Source organism: Nicotiana tomentosiformis, chromosome 2 (genome assembly GCF_000390325.3).
Source record: "Nicotiana tomentosiformis chromosome 2, ASM39032v3, whole genome shotgun sequence".
In the NCBI taxonomy this organism is placed as follows: Eukaryota; Viridiplantae; Streptophyta; class Magnoliopsida; order Solanales; family Solanaceae; genus Nicotiana; species Nicotiana tomentosiformis.
Genome location: NC_090813.1, coordinates 161749095 through 161772531, shown reverse-complemented (window position 1 = coordinate 161772531; position 23437 = coordinate 161749095). Strand labels below are relative to the sequence as shown.

At 33.1% G+C, this 23437-nt stretch overlaps 1 long non-coding RNA gene across 2 annotated transcripts; it reads right to left on the bottom strand.

Moving 5' to 3' along the window:
* Positions 1-5267: 5267 nt before the first annotated feature.
* On the bottom strand, positions 5268-9597 carry LOC138906748 (uncharacterized). 2 transcript variants are annotated; one of them, XR_011414363.1, is made up of 3 exons: positions 7268-9597; positions 6038-6135; positions 5268-5644 (listed from the first exon to the last, which is right to left on the bottom strand). It is a non-coding gene; the product is annotated as an uncharacterized lncRNA (long non-coding RNA). The 2 variants fall into 2 exon arrangements; XR_011414362.1 differs by having other exon boundaries at positions 5268-5641; positions 7268-9595.
* Between the last annotated feature and the right edge of the window lie 13840 nt (positions 9598-23437).

The window sequence follows — 23437 nt, the reverse complement described above, 5'->3', positions numbered from 1 at the left end:
TTCTTGCCTTTTTCAGTCTTTGCTCTTTTAGCAGGCTGAGTTGGCTGAGCTTGAGGTGGCCCTCTCTTCTTTCCCTAGTTCCTTTTCTTTGAATCACTCTTGGTTTTGGAGGTTGTTGCCATGTGTAACTCAGCTATTGGCTTTGCAGCCTCAAGTCGTTCCTCCTCTAACTCAAGGTGTCTCCGGACATCTTCCAGAGTTGTGATTCGCTCATTATGGGTCAAATACATTTTCATATGATCCCAAGAACTAGGTAAAGAGCGTATTACAGCTTGAATTTGTTGTTCATCAGTCAACACATGACAAGCATCTTTTAACTCCCCGATAATATTTGTCATTTGCCTCAGATGTGTTTTCATTGAATGTTCTGGGCGTTTCTTATATGAATCAAATTTGATCGTTAAAGATCGCAGCCTTGTAGTGGAACAAGTACCAAACCTTTTTCTCAAAGCATTCCAAAGATCCATAGCTCTTTGGTGATCCTTAAACTCCCTTAGAATGTCATCATCCAAGGTGCTTAACAACGTAATGCGAGCAATGGAGTTCTTTTTCTTCCAACTGTAATAGGCTTCACGCTCACGCCTATGCTGAGCAGTGTTGCCTTTCTCAGGCTCATTCATGACATTGTTAATGGCCTCCAGAGCCTCTTGCTCCTCTAGCACATACTGAACTTTCAAGCTCCAGGTTTCGTAGATGTCACCATTGAGTTTCAACCCTTTGTTATGCTCACCAACAATGTTTTTCGAAGCAGTAGTCATTCTTTAACAAAATAAAAAAATATTATGAGGATAATGTAAAAATAAAAATGATGCAAGGCACAATGTTCGACATACATACATATTATGATACTAAGCATCAATTGATTAAGTTAATAAACATATATATCAATCTTGGAGTCGAAAGTTCACTATGTTCCCAATCATCTTTCAAAAATAAAAATATGATAAAAATTAACCTATTCAATTATCTAGCTAAGCATCTTAATCATGTTTAAGACAACATAATTATCTAACATGATTTTATAATCCCATGTGGATCATAAGTTAACAAATAACTTATATTAGCATGCAAAAATTAATGCCAAACTAATTAACATTTATTACATGCTATACAAATTTACATAATATTTTATTTTAATGTTAAACTAATTAACATATCATATATGTTAAATAAATTAACAAGTAATATTAATATTAAACTAATTAATATTTGATTTCATGCTCAACAAATTAACATAAAGCATGTGTTAAACTAATTAACAAAAGTAATGTTAAAACAAAATAACATTCTAAGCATGTTAAACAAATTAACAAATAAATTTAATGTTAAACATATTAACATTTCAAGCATGTTAAACAAATTAACAAATAAATTTAATATTAAACTAATTAACATTTCAAGCAATTGGGATAGTAATATAATCATTGTAGTTTTCATCAACGAATATAAATACTAAATTTATATTCTAAAAATTAAGTCCATATGACCATTTTAAAATAATCTGGAATTTATTAAAAAAAGACAAAACCTTTTATAAATTTTAATTTAGGCCATTAGCCTAACTAACATTGCACAATACATAAAATAAAAATTAAACATAGAAGAAGCAGCCCATTAAAAAAATTACAATTAAAACGGGCCTTTAGTCCAAACATTAATTCTACAAAAAATAACCCAGAACTTGTTGGAATTTAGTTAGGCCCTTTCTGCCATATTATAGACAAAGAAGCCCATCAGCTTCTAAAGTCCAATTTCCAACAAAAACGTTTTTGCTATTTCTTTTAGGGCATCTTTGCATTTTAAGAAGAGAAACCTAATTTCTCTTTTTCTTCTTCTTTACTGGACAGCCGCCAGCAGCCCTTTGTACCAGATTTTAGAAAATGAGCACGAAGCTCCATATTTTCTTCCGTTTCTTTCCATAAACAATCTATACCAGATTTTAGAAAAGAGAGAAACTTAACTTTCTCATCTTCCCTATGGTCAGCCGCAACCTATCATTGAAGCACTAAGCTTCTAAGTTCCCTTTTTTTTTATTTTTTATGTGTACTTATATAAGGAATATTATAGTTACAGTAATTATTAAAATTATTGTGTTTTACCCTAGTGGGCACTAAGAGCACCCCTTATGGGTGGACTCTATTTTCCACAATATATATTACAGCCAAAAAATATTTCTACACCTCCTGCAAAACCAATATCTTTTTGTCAAGGTAAATCAATTCTATTTCTCGATAAATCCCCTTTAAGAAGTAACTAGTATTAGAATTCGCGCGATGCGCAGTCAATATTAAAGAATATTAATTATTTAAAATTATCATTTATATTTTTAGTGTATTATATTACGTCGTAAATAATATTTTAACTGACATTTACTTCTCGGTACAATATTTCATTAACTAAACTCTTGAAATATTTTTTGTATTTTGAAGTTTATTCAATTGTTCTCAGTAATTGGCAATTTTTTTATTATAGCTAATTTTTTTTTATTTTAAAATAATTTTAAAACTTCAACTTGAAACTACTCTCCAATTTGAATGGGATTATATATATATATATATATATATATATATATATATATATATATAGTTGATTATAAAATATCTTATTTATTAATTCAAATAAATAGAGTAACCAACCAATTAATTCAAAATTTAAAATTCAAAAGGTTTTTTAGTTAGAAAGGTAGTTTGTTTTGTCCTAATGCCACTTGGCTTTTTGTGGTTATGCCACTTGTCTTAATATTGTGCTTTTGCCTCTTATTTTATTATATATATATTTTATTATAGCTAATTATAAGATATCTTATTTATTAATTCAAATAGAAAGGTAGTTTGTTTTGTCCTAATGCCACTTGGCTTTTTGTGGTTATGGCACTTATCTTAATATTGTGCTTTTGCCTCTCCTTTTATTATATATAGATAGATAGATAGATATAGATTTAAAATAATTTTAAAATTTCAACTTGAAACTACTCCTCAATTTGAATGAGATTTTTTTTATATATATATTTTAGTTTTTTTTATTATATCTAATTATAAGATATCTTATTTATTAATTCAAATAGAAATTCAAATAGAAAGATAGTTTTTTTGTCCTAATACCACTTGGCTTTTTGTGGTTATGCCACTTGTCCTAATATTGTACTTTTGCCTCTCCTTTTATTATATATAGAAGATATTATATATTATATATAGATAGAAGATAGATTTTTATTTTTTTATTATAGGTAATTTTATTTTTTATTTTCTTTTGTTTTTTTTATTTTAAAATATTTGTAAAACTCCAACTTGAAACTACTCTCCAATTGGAATGGGTAGTCATTTTTCCTTTTTTTTATTATAGCTAATTATAAGATATCTTTATTTATTAATTTAAATAGAGTAATCAATTAATTTAAAATTTAAAATTCAAAGGTTTTTTAGTTAGAAAGGGAGTAACCAAAACTATTCTCTGACTTGAATAGGTAGTTTTCGGTTTGTTTTTATTTTATAATATTTTCGTTTTTTTACTGTAGCTAATTTAATTTGTTTCTTATTTTTTGTTTTTTAATTTTAAAATAATTTTAAAACAACAACTTGAAACTACTCCCCAGTTTGAATGCCACTTGATAAATATTTTGTCTTAACAATCCCATTTGACTTTTTGTATTTTTCATTTGAATTGAAAGTTTTTTTATTTCTTTATTTTCGTTTTTTTTATTTTAAAATAATTTTAAAACTCCAACTTGAAACTACTCCCCTATTTGAATGGGTATTTCTTTTATTTATATATTTCCGCTTTTTATTATAACTAATTTTACTTTTTTTTTTATTTTAAAATATTTTTAAAACTCCAACTTGAAACTACTCCCCAATTTGAATGGATAATTATTTTTCGATTTTTATTATAGCTAATTATAAGATATCTATATTTATTAATTCAAATAGAGTAACCAATTAATTCAAAATTTTAAAAAAAATTAGTTAAAAAGGTAATTCAAATAGAGTAATCAATTAATTCAAAATTTAAAATTCAAAAGATGTTTTAGTTAGAAAGGTAGTTTATTTTGTCTTAAACCGACACAGGTGGGTAGATAGAGAATATCTAGGGGCGCGAGACAACTCTCTCTAAGGAACTCGCAAAATAGCCCCGTAACTTCGGGAGAAAGGGTGCCTCCTCACAACCCCCAACTTGAAACTACTCCCAAATTTGAATTTGTAATTTTTTATTTTTTTCAATTTTGTTTTTTATTTAAAATAATTTTAAAACACCAACTTTGTTGGAGCTTTATCCTAAAAATCTATACTTGGCGTCTCATGGTTATACCATTTGACATCATATAATTATTTACTTCTTTTTTTTGTGTGTGTGTATATATATAAAGACTACTATATTAGAAAGAAACTACTCCCCAATTTAAATTGGCAATATTTTATTTCTTTATTTTCACTTTTTATTTTAAAATAATTTTAAAACTCCAAATTGAAACCACACCCCAATTTGAATTGGCAATTTTTTATTTTTAAATAATTTACAACTTCAACTTGAAACTATTCCCCAACTTGAATAGATAGTTTTTTTTTAATATTTTCGTTTTTTTATTGTAGATAATTTAATCTTTTCTTATTTTTCGTTTTTTAATTTTAAAATAACTTTAAAACTCCAACTTGAAACTACTCCCCAAATAATTAATTATTAACTACTTATGCCATGTGGCTTTTTTTATGATGCCATGGTTTTTTATTTTTTGTAATTTTAGTTTTTTATTTTAAATAATTTACAGTGTCCAACTTGAAACTACTCTCCAATTTGAATGGACAGTTTATTTTTTCGTTTTTTATTATAAAATATTTTATTTTATTATTTTATAGATATTTAAATTCAAAAACAATAACCAATAACTAATTATTAACTATTTATGCCATGTGACTTTTTTTTATGATGCCACTTGGCTTAAGGAGAGGGCATTTTCCTCTCCTTTTAATAATATATAGAAGATATAGAATATAGAATATAAAATATAGATATAGATATAGATATAGATTTATAGATATTTAAATTCAAAAACAATAACCAATAACTAATTATTAACTACTTAGGTCATTTTTTTTTATGATGTCACTTGGGGGCTTTTTCCTCTCCTTTTAATAATAATATAGATATGACTGATTGATTTCTAAAAGCTGAAAAACAAGTCAAACTTAACCAATAAAAGCAAGTGGACATTGCAAGTAGGATGACTGAACTGAAATAGATGTACATATAAACCTGTTAGCAAAAAACTACGAGTCTGTTGTGCTGATTTCGTAGATAACATAAGTTTTACATACAGACAAGCAATGCAATCAGTTTCCATCTGGTACAGAGAACAGCTATCTTGCTTCCATCAGTTTCAGGTACATGCACTCTTCTTTTGAGTAGAATATACTCCTCATAGAGAAACTTGTTAACTTTTTTTTTTTTAAATCAAGCAGCAAACTTTAAGCCTAGCATATTCTTTGAAGATATAAAACCTAGGTGTCTTTAAATAAGTAGAAATATGTATACTGCTTCACATTTGCCAAACCATCTAGCTTGACAGCCATCACCAAAGCCTTACCACTGCAGATGACAACGTCCAACATACCCCAACCGTTTCCATGGCAAGCACCAGTTTTCTGCTCTGCTGTACCAAAACATTATCACAAACCACCTTTATTAATAAAGACCTTGTGAACCACCAAATAGAAGATTTTTTACTTCGTTAGTTGTCCCTCTGAACCAACAGAAACACCACTTAACTGCGATAAGTAGCATCAACAATTAATGGGGAGTATATTATTGTCTCTTTTTTCTGACATATTGATATCTTGTTTCTTTTTTCTCAATACAAAAGCCCTTGTGATGATTCCCAGTTGACTATAGCACTTTAACACATTTGAAAAGGGAGGTTATTCACAAAATTAAAAAATGGAAGTTACTTCGAATAGTTAATTTGACAAAAATAATAACATCAAACTCATCTTGTGTAGAAAACTTGCATTGAAAGAATGAAGATGAGGATCACAAGTTCACCTACCAAAGCATAGATTACTCCAAATTTGGCATACCATCGGAACTCTCTAACATAGACGTTAGTTTCCACTTTCCACCACATTCATAACAACAAGCAAGTGCCTGAATACTCAAAGAAACCATCGCCCATCAGAAGGAAAGTACATATATCAGTTGGCTAGATATATGAAGCATGAACTTTCACTAGACTAGTGTACAAGTAGGAGTAATCAAAATTGCTACAGCTCTGTATAACCAAACGTAAATAACTCATCAAATCTTGGATGAACATGTAAGTAGTCATGCAACTCTTTTCTTTTCCATTTTCCATAGTCCATTATTGCAGACTAATGACTGACAGTCTTGACTGCCTGATGTTCCCAAGAGGCATGTTCATCAATACTTGAATAACCAGCAAAAGATGGTATAGATATCATTTGTATCAAAAGCATGTGCATAATAGGTAAGTTTCTTTTGAATTTCATATATTCTTACATGTATAATCAAATGATAAAATTGGTTATCATTCTTTTTGGAGGAACTATATAGGTATTGAATATCGTAGCATGCTAACTTCTGGGAAGTAATTGTGGATGTTTAAGGACTGGATCGAGGAACGCAAGCTCCATTTCACAAAGTGACCAATCAAGACTTGTTTGGGATGATTCTGTTACAATTCCATTCACACTAAAGATCTTAATAATGAATATTCTTAAGAGAATGGACTCTAAGCATTACCAATTCAAATAAATCCCTTATCCCCACAATTCTTCAAATTTTAAAGTACAATTTGTGTAGCTAACTACAAAATATGGTAATAATGTCATACTAAAAAGAAGTCATGAACTCTGAGAAATGATTAGGAATTATTGCTCTAATCAGTAAGTGTTGAAGTTTGTGACCATCTCATCTAAAAGTTTACGTTGATAGAGAGAACACACTTTTATATACTTAATCATATTTTCAACACGTCGCCTCACGTGCGGGTTTGATTCTTTTGATAAGCCAACCACGTGAAAATTCTTTTTTAATATTGGGTGGCGGTGAGACTCGAACCTCGGACCTTTGCCTGCTCTGATACCATGTTAAAGTGTATGATAATCCCATCTAAAAGTTTAAGCTGTTAGAGAGAACACACTTTTATATACTTAATCATGTTTTCAACAGTGAGAATAAAACTACAGGTGTCATAAGTTTCTTAGTACAAGTAGAAAAGTAAAAAATAATGAAATAATGCTAGAGTTATAAGTAGTACCTCTCCAACTTTTCTTTTTTTTAATCCATCCACGCAGGCTTTCACCCCCTGTGGTGGTGGGGTTTGGCTTGACTCCTACCTTATATATTAGAAATATAATAATACATCGAAAGGGGACATAAAACCAATACCTCCCGAAAAGGTACAACGCCAAAAAACAGAGCTATTGAAATGTACCAAGGCTTGTGCAAGCACATTCAAAAGATATAGAGGAGCTATTAGCAGCAACATTCCTTAACAATAGCTCCTCTTTGGCAGATCATGGAGGTTCGAAGAACCAACCTGAATATTATTTTTGCCTTTATTGTAAAGGCTGGAATTTGCATCCTAGCCAATCTGAGACCTCCTTTAATCTCACTGGGTAATTCATTTTCCGTAAAATAAATTTCGTTATCAGTGATGGCGTTTGCATACTTAGATAGCAGGTCGGCAACTCCATTACCTTCTCTTAGGCAATGTTTGATCGCAGTATCTTGTTGTTGCACCATGTTTTGAAACTTTGTAATGATCTCCGGTAGCTTTCATGGTATCTTAGATTTGCCCGAGATCATGTTAACCACCAAAAGGGAGTCCATTTCTAGTGTAAGTTGTTGTAGATTTTGTTGGCATCACCATGTAATACCTTGAAGAGCAGCTTGGGCCTCTGAGCAATTGTTAGTCAAGAATTGGATTGGTGTTGCAAATGCCATCACCATGTGACCATTTATGTTCCTGACAACACCTTCCGCTCCTGCTATATTCAGGTTATTCATGTAGCTTCCATCCGTATTAGGTTTCCAGGCTCCCTCTGGTTTTTTTTATTTGACCATGACACTTGATAATTTACGCTTGTAATTTTCCACCACTTCGCAGATTTTAATCCAGTTCCATTCCCGGTCCATTTTGCTGAACATCTGCCCGAAGGAGACTTTAACCTGAAAAAGAACTTGTTGGTAAATTCTAGAAATAGATATAGGATTCTTACCATATTGTTTTGCCACATCTAGCTTTCCATAGTTCCCAGCAAACTATCGTTGGAGTGATTTGCAGTAGATACTTGTGAACTATGTTTGTTGCTTGTTTGTTCCACCAGTATTCAAATATGTTTAGAACAGTCCTTCCTCTTGGATAAAGTCCAAGAGGCGCGGATATATTCTTCCATATTTTCTTAGCTGTTTCACTTAAAACAAAAACATGGTTCACCGTTTCTTCTTCTGGTATCCTGCAGTAAACACATCTAGAAACAATATTAGTGTTAAACTTTTTAATAATATCATCAAGCGGCAATTTGCATTTTAGAATTCTCCAAGTATTGAAGGAAATTTTAAATGGCAGATTTTTGTTCCATATTTTCGCAATCCTTGGATCGAGATTTCTTCTTTGTCTTAACGTTTGATATGCGGTAGCACAGGAGAAGGAACCCTTGGTGTTAGGAGACCAAATGGCACGGTCTTTCTTGTCTGATTGGCCGAGGTTAACTAGGGAGATCTCTTGCATTACATGAGGAGGAAAGTTATCTTTTAGCATGTCCAGGTTCCATTGATGCTGATGGATAAATTCACAAACTATAGTGTTCCCCGACATGCGATTTTGGATGTAAAGAAACCTGAGAGGGCATGAAGGAGCACCAAAAATAGCTTCTCCCTTGGTTGACTTTCCAAAAAATATTGGTATCTACTTTTTCTCTTAATTCCAGTAGATTCCTCCATGTATTGGAGTCTTTGGAGTTTAGTACTTTGGAAAGATGGTTTGATCTCGGGTAGTATTTCGCTTTTAAAAACTTGGTCCATAGGTTGTCTTCCACTCGAAATCGCCACCATCTCTTTGCCGCAAATGAGTTACAAATGTCTTGGACCTTTTTGAAACCAACACCACCTTAATCGCACGGGTAACTCAAGTTATTCCACGAACTCCAATGGTATATCTTCTTGCCTTCTTTTTCACCCCAGAAGATACATTTCAATTTGACTAATAATTGCTCTTGGGGGAAGCATGGCAGCGAAAAGGTAGAAAGTCTTGCTCTTGGGGGAAGCATGGCAGCGAAAAGGTAGAAAGTCTGGAATTGTAGCGCATGATTGATGATAGTAGCTCTTCCACCAAAAGATAGCATTTTGCCTTGCCATCCTCCTATTTTGTTGAGAAATTTTGTTGCAAGACCTGACATATCTTCTTTCTGCCAGTATATATTGGGCATTCTAGTTAAGTGAAGGGGAATTGAATTTGTTTAAATCCAGTTCACTTCCTTATTCTTCTGTTAACTCTCTTATCTCTGAAGTTATGAGTGAGAAAGCAAGTTTTTTCCAAACACTGAACTCAATTACATGGTAAATTGACCATCTACAGCAGAAATAATTGAGTGCAATATATGAAAACAAAGATAGTGGAAGTCAAGAAATGGATTAACAAGTATCTAAATTCTAAATAAAAATTATTCCCACTACTCCAATTTATGTAACGTTATTTCCATTTTAGACACCTTTCTATATATATTAAGAAATAATCTAACTTATTTTCTTTTTTAACCTTGAGATGATTTATAAGGACACGAATATCTATAACTTGTTTTAGATCATAAATTTTAAAAAATTTTCTTTTTTTCTTAAATTTCATGCCTCGTCAAACATTATCACATAAAATAAACAAAGGGAATAACAGGTACAAACTAACAACAACAACAACAACAACAACAACAACAACTACGCCTCAATCCCAAACAAATTGGTATCGGCCATATGAATTCTCACTAGTACAGATAAGCTCAAGTCATGTCATCATCATACTAAATAATTATAGACTAAGATTCTAAATAAAGGAGTAATAAATAAACGGGGTCTTCTATTTATCTGAGAAGACAAGAAAAATGCTTTGCTGGAACTACTAATTATTGACGTCATGGCCTACGAAGAAAAACATGCTACTTCTATACATTAAAATTAAGGACAATTAGGAACAAAAAATATGATCAGTGTATCTAACAAAGTGTTGGAACTTGGAAGCATTTGTTAGAGGCAGTCAAAAGTAGAAGAGAAGTTGGAGCCTTGGCCGCATGCAGCAGCCTTGTTGTCTGCAGCGGTGATGGTAGGAGTATTGGGGTAGTAGGCTGTGGCGGCGGTGTTAAGAATAGTCGGTAATCACGGCGGCTCCGCACTACTTGGGTGTACTATAAAAGTTTTGTAAAATTTATTTAAGAATATTTTTAAGATTAGTTGTTTATTTCTACACAAATTTTAAATTTTAAGAGTTATTTTATTAGAAAACTTTTTTGATTGCAAAAGAATCAAATAGACCACGCAGTAGTTTAGTTTTGGCAAATAAAATGGGTAGAGAACTTTGACAACACATTATTTTTAACATCCTAAGTCGTTGGACTGTCTCACTCAATTGTGTTAAGATGTTCAAACTATAATATATAACCATATAAAGTAATATTTAACTTATATATACAGTATAATTTTTCGGCGAAGAATGTGTGCTTGACCACCCTTGACGTAGGGTGGCTACGTCGTTGGTTGGTACGAAGTGATCAGAGCAAAGTGTTTTATCATTTTAATTAACAAATAATTATGTGATAAACTAAGATAGAAATATGTGTTAATTAAGTATAGTAATAACTGGTTATGTGAAGAAAATAAAAATATATTTTGAAATATATATATATTATCGTGTAATAACTTTTAATACAACAATTAAATAAACAGGTACTTCATATGTTAAAATCTCTGTGAATTTCTACCTTACCAATGCTGCATAACCTGCTTGACCCCTTTATTGGATTGTTATAGATTTTAGGGTGAACTGCAGTAATAGTCATTTTTAAGCCCGTTATTTAAAATATATCCACAATTTATAATGTATTTAAAGATTAGTCAATCCATCCAAACTTCAGGACTAAGTATCTTGAATTTGAAAATTTAGGATTTAGTGTCCTGAATTTTTGAGCTGCTAATTTGAAATTCAGGACTAAATTTTTGAACTACTAATTTAAAATTCAGGACATAAGATTCGAATTTCTAGACACAATTTTCGAACTTTAGGACACGATGTCCTGAAGCTTGAATTTTGAGGTTTAAACTCTAGGAAATTGTGTCCTGAAATTTGAACAAAACTGACTAATCTTTAAATATATTATAAATTGTAAAAATATTTTAAACAGCATACTTAAAAGTAGCTATCTGGTGTCATTTCCACTAGATTTTAGGGTGGTAGTAAATTTTAGTGATTTATGACTTATGAGATACATTTTATTCCTTTCAGTAAAGTTGATCTTTTGTGTTGTCGAAATTGTTCTTAATTATATAATTAATATTTTTAAACCTTAAATAGAAAATTAGTTAAAATTTTGCATTCTTTAATACTTCCTCTTATATGACTTACAGTTTGAATTGTTACAGATTTTGGAAGGAACATTTAATGTATTTGTAAGAATAGTGGAATATTAAAGTAAGTAGTAAATAATACTCCCTCCGTTTCAATTTATGTGAATCCATTTGACTGGGCACGGAGTTTAAAAAAGAGAGAAGACTTTTAAAATTGTGGTATAAAATGAGGCATATATATTTTGTGTGGTTATAAATCATTGCATAAAGGTAAATTATTTTCAAATAGGGAAAGAAGTCATTCTTTTTGGCACGGACTAAAAAAGGAAATAGGTTCAAATAAATTGAAACGGAGGGAGTAGTAGTAATAGATAATACGGAAAAGAGCCGAAACTGTCCTTGAATTATTGGTCAAGGTCTAAATATACCCTCCATCTACCTATCTTGTCCAAAAATGCGCTCAACATTATCTTTTCGGCTTATTTCTGTCCTTATGACTAACTGTCAATTTGAATTTTAAAAAGAATTACATTTAAATTCTACATGTGATTTTATTACTGGTCCAATTCAATTAATTAAATAAGAAAGGGCCAAAACTACCCTTGAACTATTGACCGGGGCTAAATATACTCTCCATCCACATATAGGTTAAAAAATGGCCCAACAATTTAACCCACCTGAAAAGGTGCCCAAACCCACCATAAACCCTTTTTCATATTAAAAAAAAATCTATCTTAGAATTTTTTTACCAATTTATGAGAATCACAAAGAAAGAAACTATTTTTTTTCTTCATTTTGTTTGTAATTCCTTACCAATAATATAACATCACACTGTGCATATATAGATAGATCTATATACATACAGAAAAATCATAAAATTACCATAAAACGAAAGCAACTAAATATCATAAATGAAAGAAGGCTATCACGGTTTTTTCATAGGTCTTCTAATTAAAAATAAAACAAGATTTTGGTTATTTCAATTTTCATGAAAGAACAAACCAGCGAAAGCTGGCATTCTAGGAAAAATATTAGCCTCAAATTGAGATTATCCATAAGAAATTAATATTGACCATTAGGAGTAATAAATATGAATAATTTGATTTCTTATTTCTTGTGAAGGATTGAATGTCCATTAACTAATGATCAGTCACTGACCAATATTACCCTATTAATTTCGGGCTAATTTAATCACTTGGGTGCTCACTAAAATATTAGGTATTAATATTAAACAAACATAAATAAGATGGAGAACGTAAAATAAAAATGTCCGAAAAAAATATTTTCCCGGCGAGATTTTATGTTTTCCGGACGGGTTAGTATTTGGGTCGGGTAAGTTAGAAAATCAGGTATTTTGGGGGGTATTTTTGAATGGATAGATGAATGGACGGTGTATTTAGCCCTACCCAATAGTTCAAGGATGGTTTTGACTCTTTTCTATTTATTTAATTAGATTGGACGGGTAATAAAACGACACGTGAAATTTAAATAATTTTTTTAATTCAAGTTAACTATTAGACATAAGGCCAGAAATGAGCCGAGGATATAATAAACTCTTTGCTAATAGTTCAGGGCAGTTTTGACCCTTTTTCATAAATAATAAATATTGTGTAAAGGAAATTATGTATCACCGTATAAGCAAATTTGTATTTTTCGATAAATTATGAAAGTCGTTTAAATGTAAGTATTTGGTTAGTTGGTAGATCTTCTAAGATAGATCTTCTGTCTTACAAAACCTTAAAGTTGCATGCCACAAGTTAAAACAATAATTCCTTTGTTGGTGGCTAACTCTGCTCTTTTCTTTTATTAGTCGGTAAGTGTATCCTATTTTATTAAGCGGGTCGACAAATACTAAATTAGAAGGTTGATGTTTTAACTTTAATACCACACAAGAAAGGGGTGATTTGTGTGGTGTTCAATTTTTTGCGTGCACAAATTATGGAAGGACCTGGTTCTTCTATGTGTTCCTTATACTACTGTTGTGGAATAATAAATGCAGAAATTAAAGAACACAAGTATTTTACGTGGAAAACACCTGGCTCAAAAGGTGAAAAAAACCACGACTTACTTTCCAGTAGGATTTTTCCAAAACTCTTCACTAAATCATTGAGCCAAAAATTGCATTTACAAAACACTTTTGTAAACCTAGGATTAACTCTAATCCCGTTGTGGCAACCAGCCTCTGACTGTTGCGATAACTTCAAGTTAACTCTAACTTGAATACTCTGAGTACCTATTACAATTGCCTCTAGATAAAGCTGAAAGGTACAATATGAAAACACCTACTACAATTGAACTAGAATAAAAGACAGGAACTGGTTCTTCTATTTAGTTCATGTAGCTTCAGGTTCGCACACTTGAATCACACACGAACTGTTTGCAAAAATGCCTTGTTATTTTGCTCTCAATTCACGTTCAACTTCTGCTTTTGTGCGTTACCTGTAGAATGAGAACATCCTGCGATTTATAGAGTTAGTAGAGTAGAAAATAACTAGAGTTCTAATGCTACTCTTCCTTGGTGAAAGAGTTCTAGTTAATCTCAACTCCTAACTCCTTCCTTATCTTGGATAATGTTCTCGTTGAATAAGGAGTCATTCACCTTATCAATTATGCAATCTTTTCGATCAGGAGATATCTATTATTATGCCAGATTTCGTTTATCTCCTGCATGTGCATCTCACGTGCTTTGAATCTGCCCACGTCTATGCCTACCAGTGATGGACCTGGTTTATCCCTGAGTGCCTTTGTCAATCTTCAAAACTATCCTTTACTTGGGCCAACAAATTTTCTCTTTTTGATGATGATAAATTCTGTGCTTCCATAAGCTTAGGCCATGTTTCAACTTAGCTCAACATCAACACAATGTTAGAAATATTTTTTCTTTTTATCACTTATCATCAAGGACTAGGTTCATTAGGTTATAAACATCACTGTTCAAAGTGTAAAGCACAACTTTTTTCCCATTTTGACATCATCGAAAAGTTGCATAAAAATGTGAGATAACCAGATTTTAAAACTTACTCATGGTCGTTGGGTCTACTTTAAATGAAATCATGGATTAATCATCATAGATCAAGCTAAGAATTTTAACCATCAAAGAAATATAAACAAACAATTAGAGCAAAAATAGTGAATTTCATTGATGATTGATACGATTCTTCCACAAAGCATAAAAAGAAATAAAATTAGTGAAAGCATGAGCAAACAAAAAAAATTCCAAACTGGGTCACTGAAAGGTCTACACTAGGCTAGGAGTTTAAGGTTTGGAAGAATTAGGTGCTTGGTTTTTGGCTTGGAGGAGTTTCAGTATATCCTGAAGAATGCCATTATTCTTCTCCTTTTCTCTTGCCATCTCATTTCTGAGAGCATCTCTCTCAGTCTCCACCTCAGCTAACCTTTTCTTCAGCCTTTCAATCTCAGCATCCTTAGACCCACTTTGTTGCACCAAGGCTCTCACCTTGCTATTCACTGGTACCTTCTTAGATAAACCAGGTTTTTTAGGAGTGACATGGACTTCATAGTCACAAGCAGGCAGCGTATTTGCCCCAAAATGATCCTTGCTTGTACCAACCTCCCTTTCTTCTTTGGATTATAACTTTCAGTCACTCTCTTCAGTAGGTCTGCGAGGGTTTCCTGTTAAGATGAAACAGGTTCATCTATATTTTTTCCAAGTTGAACCAGCCTTTTAGCGGCTTTTCCAGATCCACTTCCCCCTGTTTTCTTTACACGCTCCTCTACTCCAGCAGATATTTCTTCCCAAACAACCATTATACCTGTTTCTTTGGTTAAACTCATAGGAGTGGGTGAAGAATCAACTACTTTTTTACCCTTTTCCCTCACAGCACTTCGAACACCTTTGCTCTCATTTTCTTTTTCTTTTTTATTTTTACCACCAATTCCTCCAGACTCTGTAGTTCCAACACCTGCTTTAGACCCTACTAGTATAAACCTATTCTCCAAATTTATTCTCTCCCCGCAACAACCTTGCGATCAAGCATCTTTACTCTTTTATTAGAGGTTAGGGTGGTGGAAGGGATGATAGTGGGTGTGGAAGTCTAATCAAACTGAATTTCAGTTTTGAAAAGACTTCGGAGTGTATCCCTAGAATCTAGGTACTTCAATTTGGTTGGGACGCTTTTGAACAGAACTGGTTCACTTGTAACGGATAAGTCCAAAAGGAGTTTGGAATTAAGTAGGACTCTGTTCATGATCCAAATATTATTATTTCAAATTAGAAAACATATCGTGTTATCTTGATGAACTAGGTTCTTCACTGATAATTCTCTTGTGTAAGTCTAAATTTTCCAAAATAGAGAAAATATCATTAGAGATTAATGAGTCATTTTAACACATGGCACAAGAGTATACTATTGAAAGTATGACTCTAAGCAAAAATTAATCTAATTATATACACATTTTCAGATTTTCTAACCAAAACCAACAAAAAAAATTCTCAATTTTTTTTTAATTTCCTTTTTTTCGTTGTGAATTCTGAACTGATCCTTTAAGGTGATCTTAATCATCCCTAATTCTAACCTTTTCCTTTCAAAGTGATCTCTACTTAGGGCTTTTGTGAAGATGTCAGCTATTTGCTTGTCAGTAGCACAAAATTCCATAGAGATCAACCATTTTTCATAGTTATCCCTCAAAAAGTGATGCCTAATATCTATGTGCTTAGTTCTCTTATGATGAACTGGGTTCTTGGTCATACTAATTGCACTAGTGTTATCACAAAAAATAGGGATACAACCAACATCAATTCCAAAGTCCATTAATTGTTGTTTGATCCACAATAATTGAGCACAACATAAAGCAGCAGCAACATACTCAGCTTCAGCAGTAGATAAGGCCACTGAATTTTGCTTTTTGGTGGCCCAAGACATAAGACATGAGCCAAGAAAGTGTGCCATACCTGAGGTGCTCTTTCTATCCACAAGAAAACCTACATAATCAGCATCAGCATATCCCACAAGATTGAAATTACTACCTTTTGGATACCAAAGACAAAGATCAGTAGTGCCTTTTAGATATCTCAAAATTCTCTTGACAGCCGTCAAGTGAGACTCATTCGGATTTGCCTGAAATCTTGCATAAAGGCCTACACTGAAAACAATGTCAGGTCTAATAGCAGTGAGATACAACAATGAGCCAATCATTCCCCTATACAACTTCTGATCAACAGATGAACCAGGTTCATCTATATCCAACTTTGTAGCTGTTGTAATAGGAGTGTATTTCTTTGGAGTCTTCCATTTTAAACCTTTTAAGCAACTCTTTTACATACTTCTACTGATGGATCATAGTTCCATTTGAATTTTGTTTAATTTGTAAGCCTAAAAAGAAATTAAGCTCACCCATCATGCTTATTTCAAATTCACTCCTCATTAGTTTAGCAAATTCTTTACTTAACTTATCAGTAGTTGCTCCAAAGATTATATCATCAATATATATCTGAACTACCAAGAGATCTTTACCTTTTTCTTTCAAGAACAAAGTATTGTCAATTTTACCTCTCTTGTAGTCATGCTCAAGCAAAAACTTTGATAATCTTTCATACCATGCTCTTGGTGCCTGCTTGGGCCCATAAAGTGCTTTGTCAAGTTTGTACACATGATCAGGACTTTCCTTGCTTTCAAACCCTGGAGGTTGCTTGATAAATACTTCTTCCTTTAGATAGCCATTGAGGAAGGCACTCTTGACATCCATCTGGTGGAGGGTGAATTCCATATAAGCAGTAAAGGCTATGAGGAGTCTTATTGCTTCCAACCTTGCAACTGGAGCAAAGGTTTCATCATAGTTTATGCCCTCTTCTTGGCTATATCCTTGAACCACCAATCTTGTTGTGTTCCTTGTAACAGTTCTATCTTCATCAAGTTTGTTTCTGAAGACCCATTTTGTGCTAATTACTGATATGTCCAATGGTCTTGGCACCAGATGCCAAACTTGACTCCTTTCAAATTGGCTGAGTTCATATTGCATTGCATTTACCCAGTCTGCATCCTGTAAAGCCTCAGCAACATTTTTAGGTTTAATAAGAGATAAGAAAGCATCAAAAGCACAAAGATTCTTTAATAAAGATCTAGTTTTGATTCCAGAGGTTGGATCGGTAATTATGTTCTCAATGGAATGAGAACTTTGATACTTGTAAGGTTTCACAACCAACTGGTTTCCCCTTGATGTTTCTTCAATGCTTTGTTGTTGTGGAACAGGTTCATGGACCGGTTCCCTTGAGGTTTGAGAATCATTTCCTCTTTGTTCTATTCCCCCTGTCAGGTTGCCCTGGGTAGAAGGACTTGTTCCATCACATGTTCCTTCTTTCAGTGTTGCTTTAGTCTGGGCTGTGATTTCATTTAAGTTTCTCACTAGCCCAATTGCTTCATCATCATATTCTTGTCTCTCAGAAAGAATGCTAGTTTCATCAAAAACCACATGAACATTTTCTTCAACACACATAGTTCTTTTGTTATAGACCTTATAAGCTTTACTATGTGAAGAATATCCCAAGAATACTCCCTCATCACTTCTGGGATCAAACTTGCCTAGGGAGTCTTTATCATTGTTGTGCACAAAGCACTTGCATCCAAATGCACTAAGATGGGATATATTTGGTTTTCTCCCTTCAAATAACTCATAGGGAGTCTTCTCTACAAGAGGTCTAGTCATGCACCTATTTATGATGTAGCATGCAGTATTTACAGCTTCTGCCCAGAAGCTATGGGGCAATTTACTAGAAAGAAGCATAGTCCTAGCCATTTCTTCAAGTGTCCTATTCTTTCTTTCAACTACTCCATTTTGTTGTGGAGTCCTAGGAGCAGAAAAATTGTGATCTATGACATGCTCATCACAAAATTCAGCAAATTTAGCATTTTTAAATTCAGTGTCATGATCAGACCTAATTGATGCAATTTGATTACCTAGTTGTTTCTGAGTTTTTTTAACAAAAGAAATGAACATGTCAAATGCTTCATCTTTAGATGTTAAAAACAATGTCCAAGCAAACCTAAAGTAATCATCAACAAGCACCATCACATATCTTTTACCACATCTTCTTAATGTTCTCATTGGACCACAAAGATCCATATGGACCAGTTCCATCGTCCTGGTGGTGCTTACCACTTTCTTACATTTAAAAGAGGATATTACTTGCTTCCCCCTTGCACAAGCCTCACAAACTTTGTCTTCCTTGAACTTGATGTTAGGCAGCCCTATCACCAGATCCTTGGAGACTAATTTGTTGAGTTGACTCAGACTTGCATGTCCAAGTCTCTTGTGCCAAATGAGGGGATCATTGTCCAACACACTTAAGCAAGTGAGTTCATTTTCTGATAGTTTGGACAGATCTACAATATATATATATTGTTCACTCTTTTTTCCTGTAAAACAATCTTGTCGGTGGTAAGATTAATTACAAAGCATTTTGTAGAGGTGAATGCTACCAAGTTACCTCTATCACATAGTTGTGATATACTAATTAGACTGTATTTTAGGCCGTCTATCAAATAGACATCCTCAATCGAGTGAGAGTCAGTCTTACCTACCTTACCAACCACAATGATCTCACCTTTCTTCCCATTTTCAAAGGAGATATTACCTCATTTGAGGTCCTCAAGTGAAAGGAACTGGTTCTTGCTTCCTGTCATGTGCTTTGAGCAACCACTATCCATGTACCATATTTGGCTGCTTCCCTTCACTTGGACCTACAAAAGGAAATTAGGGGTTAGTCTTAGGAACTCAAACTAGTTTGGGTCCCTTTCTATAGGGAAAAGGATGAATCAAATTCTTTTTAGCCCAACCTGGCAGCCTATTTTTCCCTTGAACAAACTTTTTATTCTTTTGACTAGACTTTTCTTTTGCAATGCATTCACTTTTATAGTAACTAGTCTTACCATAATGTGTGCAAATTTTGTTCTCAGGAAGTGTGAGATACTTGCTTTTGGGATCCCATTTAGGTGGCAGATTCCCAAAGCCAATTCCTCTTCTATTGCTATTGTGATGTTCCTGTAGCCATGACAGTGCATCGGAGGACCTGTTCCATTTACAAGTTATGTCTAGTTCATTCTTGACCTTGCCTAGATCCTTTGTCAAAATTCTTACCTGCTCATCTTTCTTATACAACTCATCTTTTAGTTTACCTACATTTTCTTCTAGAGTGAGTTGTGTGCAATCAACTGTCTTCTTACTTGTTCCTAATTTCAGTTTAGGTTTTCAGATCTAAGTTCTAAGACATTTGATTCAAATGCATGAACCTGGTTCTTTAGTGCAGTATTTTCACTTACAGTCTCACTAACTCTAAGTTCCAGGTTCTTACACTTTGCTTTTAAAATCACACATTCCTTAGACATCTATTTTTTTTATTGTTTATATCCTCAAATTCATCAATGAAATCTAGAAGTAACTCAAATAGCCTTTCTTTAGACAAAAACTTAATCTTGTCTTTTAGATGGATTATACTTACTTCATATTCCTCATCGGATTCTCCAATTGCCATAAGTGCTTGTTCATCTTCATCTTCATCATCTGAGTCCTCATCTGAGCTTTCTCCCCAAGCAGTAACCATAGCCTTTGTTGGTCCTTTGTTCTTTTTGGGATGAACATGTTCCTTCTTTCTGTTTCTTCATTCAGCTCTTTCCTTCTTCCATTCAATTTCTCATTGAGGGCAGTTTTTGATGTGGTGATCAGTCTTCCCACAGTTGTAGCAGCCCTCATTGGTCTATTTTTCAGGAACCCTTGGTTTATTGTAGCCTCCACTTCTTGAAGAACCCTTTCCTCTCATTAGGTACTTCTTGAAGTCCTTTGTGATTATAGCCATTTCATCATCTTCTAGATCAGAACCTTTAGTGATTCTGAGTGCCAGGCTTATTTCCTTTTTGGGTGCATCCATCTTCATGGTTTGCCTTTTATGTTCATAAGTAGTGAGATTTCCAATTAGCTCATCCAGCCTAAGAGTGGCAATGTTCTTTGATTCCTGAATGGCAGTGATTTTGCTCTCCCAAGTAACTGGCAGAACCCTTGTCAAAATCTTCTCAACTATGTCTTCTTCAGAAATAATCCTTCCAAGAGACTTAAGTTCATTTGTCAACATGATGAACCTTGTATACATCTCTTGGATGGTTTCCCCTTCCTTCATGGTGAAATTCTCATATTGAGAATATAGTAGTGTTCCTCTGGACCTCTTCAAAAGGAAGGGGTGATTTATGTGGTGTTCAATTTTTTGCGTGCACGGATTATGGAAGGACCTGGTTCTTCTATGTGTTCCTTATACTACTGTTGCAAAATAATAAATGCAGAAATTAAAGAACACAAGTATTTTACGTGGAAAACACCTGGCTCAAAAAGTGAAAAAATCACGACCTACTTCCCAGTAGGATTTTTCCAAAACTTTTCACTAAATCACTAAGCCAAAAAATGCATTTACAAAATACTTTTGTAAACCTAGGATTAACTCTAATCCCGTTGTGACAACTAGCCTCTAACTGCTGCGACAACTTCAAGTTAACTCTAACTTGAATACTCTGAGTACCTATTACAATTGCCTCTAGATAAAGCTGAAAGGTACAATATGAAAACACCTACTACAATTGAACTAGAATAAAAGACAGGAACTGGTTCTTCTATCTGGTTCATGTAACTTCAGGTTCGCACACTTGAATCACACACGAACTGTTTGCAAAAATGCCTTGCTATTTTGCTCTTAATTCACGTTCAACTTCTGCTTTTTTGCGTTACCTGTAGAATGAGAACATCCTGCGATTTATAGAGTTAGTAGAGTAGAAAATAACTAGAGTTCTAATGCTACTCTTCCTTGGTGGAAGAGTTCTAGTTAATCTCAACTCCTAACTCCTTCCTTATCTTGGATAATGTTCTCGTTGAATAAGGAGTCCTTCTCCTTATCAATTATGCAATTTTTTCGATCAGGAGATATTTATTATTATGCCAGATTTCGTTTATCTCTTGCATGTGTATCTCACGTGTTTTGAATCTGCCCGTGTCTATGCCTACCACTGATGGACCTGGTTCATCCCTGAGTGCCTTTGTCAATCTTCAAAACTATCCTTTACTTGGGCCAACAAAGGTGGTCACTCCCGCTAAAGAAAAAGCAATTCTTCATTCAATTTTTGTTCAAAATTTTGATCTTACCAAGTTACCTTTCTCTAACGTTAAATAGCCAAATTTTCTCATACTTCTTTTTCTAGTTTTCTTTTTTTCTTTTATGTTGAGCTTCCAAAAGCCACCGGAGAGGGAGAATAAACAATTGATGGCTAAAGATCTTGAATAAAGCATTAATAGCTTTGCAGAGGAGAATCTTTGATTCTTTCCGAAGGTGTTCCTTATTATCAATTCTTGGCCTTTCCAACAATCAACCATGACTCAGCAGAGAAGGTGAAACGTATGGGTGTGTGACCTGCACCCCATGCCTCAAACTCGCACTGAGCGAATTAACCCATCATAAAATAACAAGTAATGGGGAATTGACGAAAATTGGTATAATCATAGACATGCAAATGAAGCTCTGTAAATCTTGCAACAAATTTTAAAATACCAACACATAGCACAATATCACATCACAAATTAATATACAACCCACATCGTATCGCAAGAAGCCTCCATGGATATGTAAAAGAGTAGTAAATGCTTGGAAAATAGCTTGATTATGCAAAAGAATAAAAAATCGAGTAGGGAGAAGAGAACCCTAGCTCATAGCGCCATTACGTGGAACACTTCTCTACAACGGAAAAATAACAACAGTAGATATGGGCGCGAAACATACTCCGCAAAATCTCCTTGATCGTCTTCTAATTTCTAAAATATTCATATTTCATAAAACATGTTTCCCTGTATCAAAAGAGGAGGAAATATTTTTCAAAATTCTTTTTCAACATTATCCACCCTATTCTTCATCCCCACCAACCCCATCCATCCCACCCCAACCCATCGACCATACCCCACCCACCCCAACCTTGCACACCACCCACCCTAAATAGAAATATTATTAAGAGTACTTTCTTTTCATGTTGTAAATAGAGTACTTTTTTTTATTTCAACAAAATGAGTATATTCTTTTCATTATGTATAAAAAGTATTTCTTTCATTTCAACAAAACGAGTATTTTTTTTCGTTATATCGAAAAAGTATTTTCTTTCATTTTAACAAATTAAGTATTTAACAAAACGAGTACTTTCTTTTCATGATGTACAAAAAATATTTTCCTTTATAGTATTTTCTTTTCATGAAGTAGAAAAAGTATTTTCTTTCATTTCATCAAACTGGGTATTTTCTTTTCATTATGTACAAAAACTATTTTCTTTCGTTCAACATAATAAGTAATTTCTTTTCATGTTGTAGAAAGGGATATTTTCCTTTTCAACAAAAAAAAAAAGTATTTTTTTTAGTTATCGAACTCAAATTTCAACGTTATTCGTGTGTAAAAAAATAAACTAGCACATTAGTTCCTTTGGATTTGTGTGAATTTTGAAAAGAATAATTAATATTTTAAAAATGAGAATTTTGGGGAAGGTAAATTAAGGAGAGTAGCATAAAAAATTATTTTTCTAAAAATAGTTTATACTCTAACCAAACACTAAAAAAATAATTTTACTCCCCAACCAAATAAGGAAAAATAAGTGATAAAATCACTCATTTTTCATAAAAATATTTTCCATATAAAACATTTTCCTTTGTACCAAACACACCCAAAGCCGGTTGTTCCAATTCTATGTTGGGAGTACCAACCCGATACTGACAAATTCATTATGGTAACAAACATCATGGTAAGTCCCCTTCCCTCTCTTATCAAGGCCATCTCAAACGCTGTACGATTTTGATAAGTTTGCTAGCATGGCCAATATGATGAAACTGTTTTGTTCCTGTTCGGATA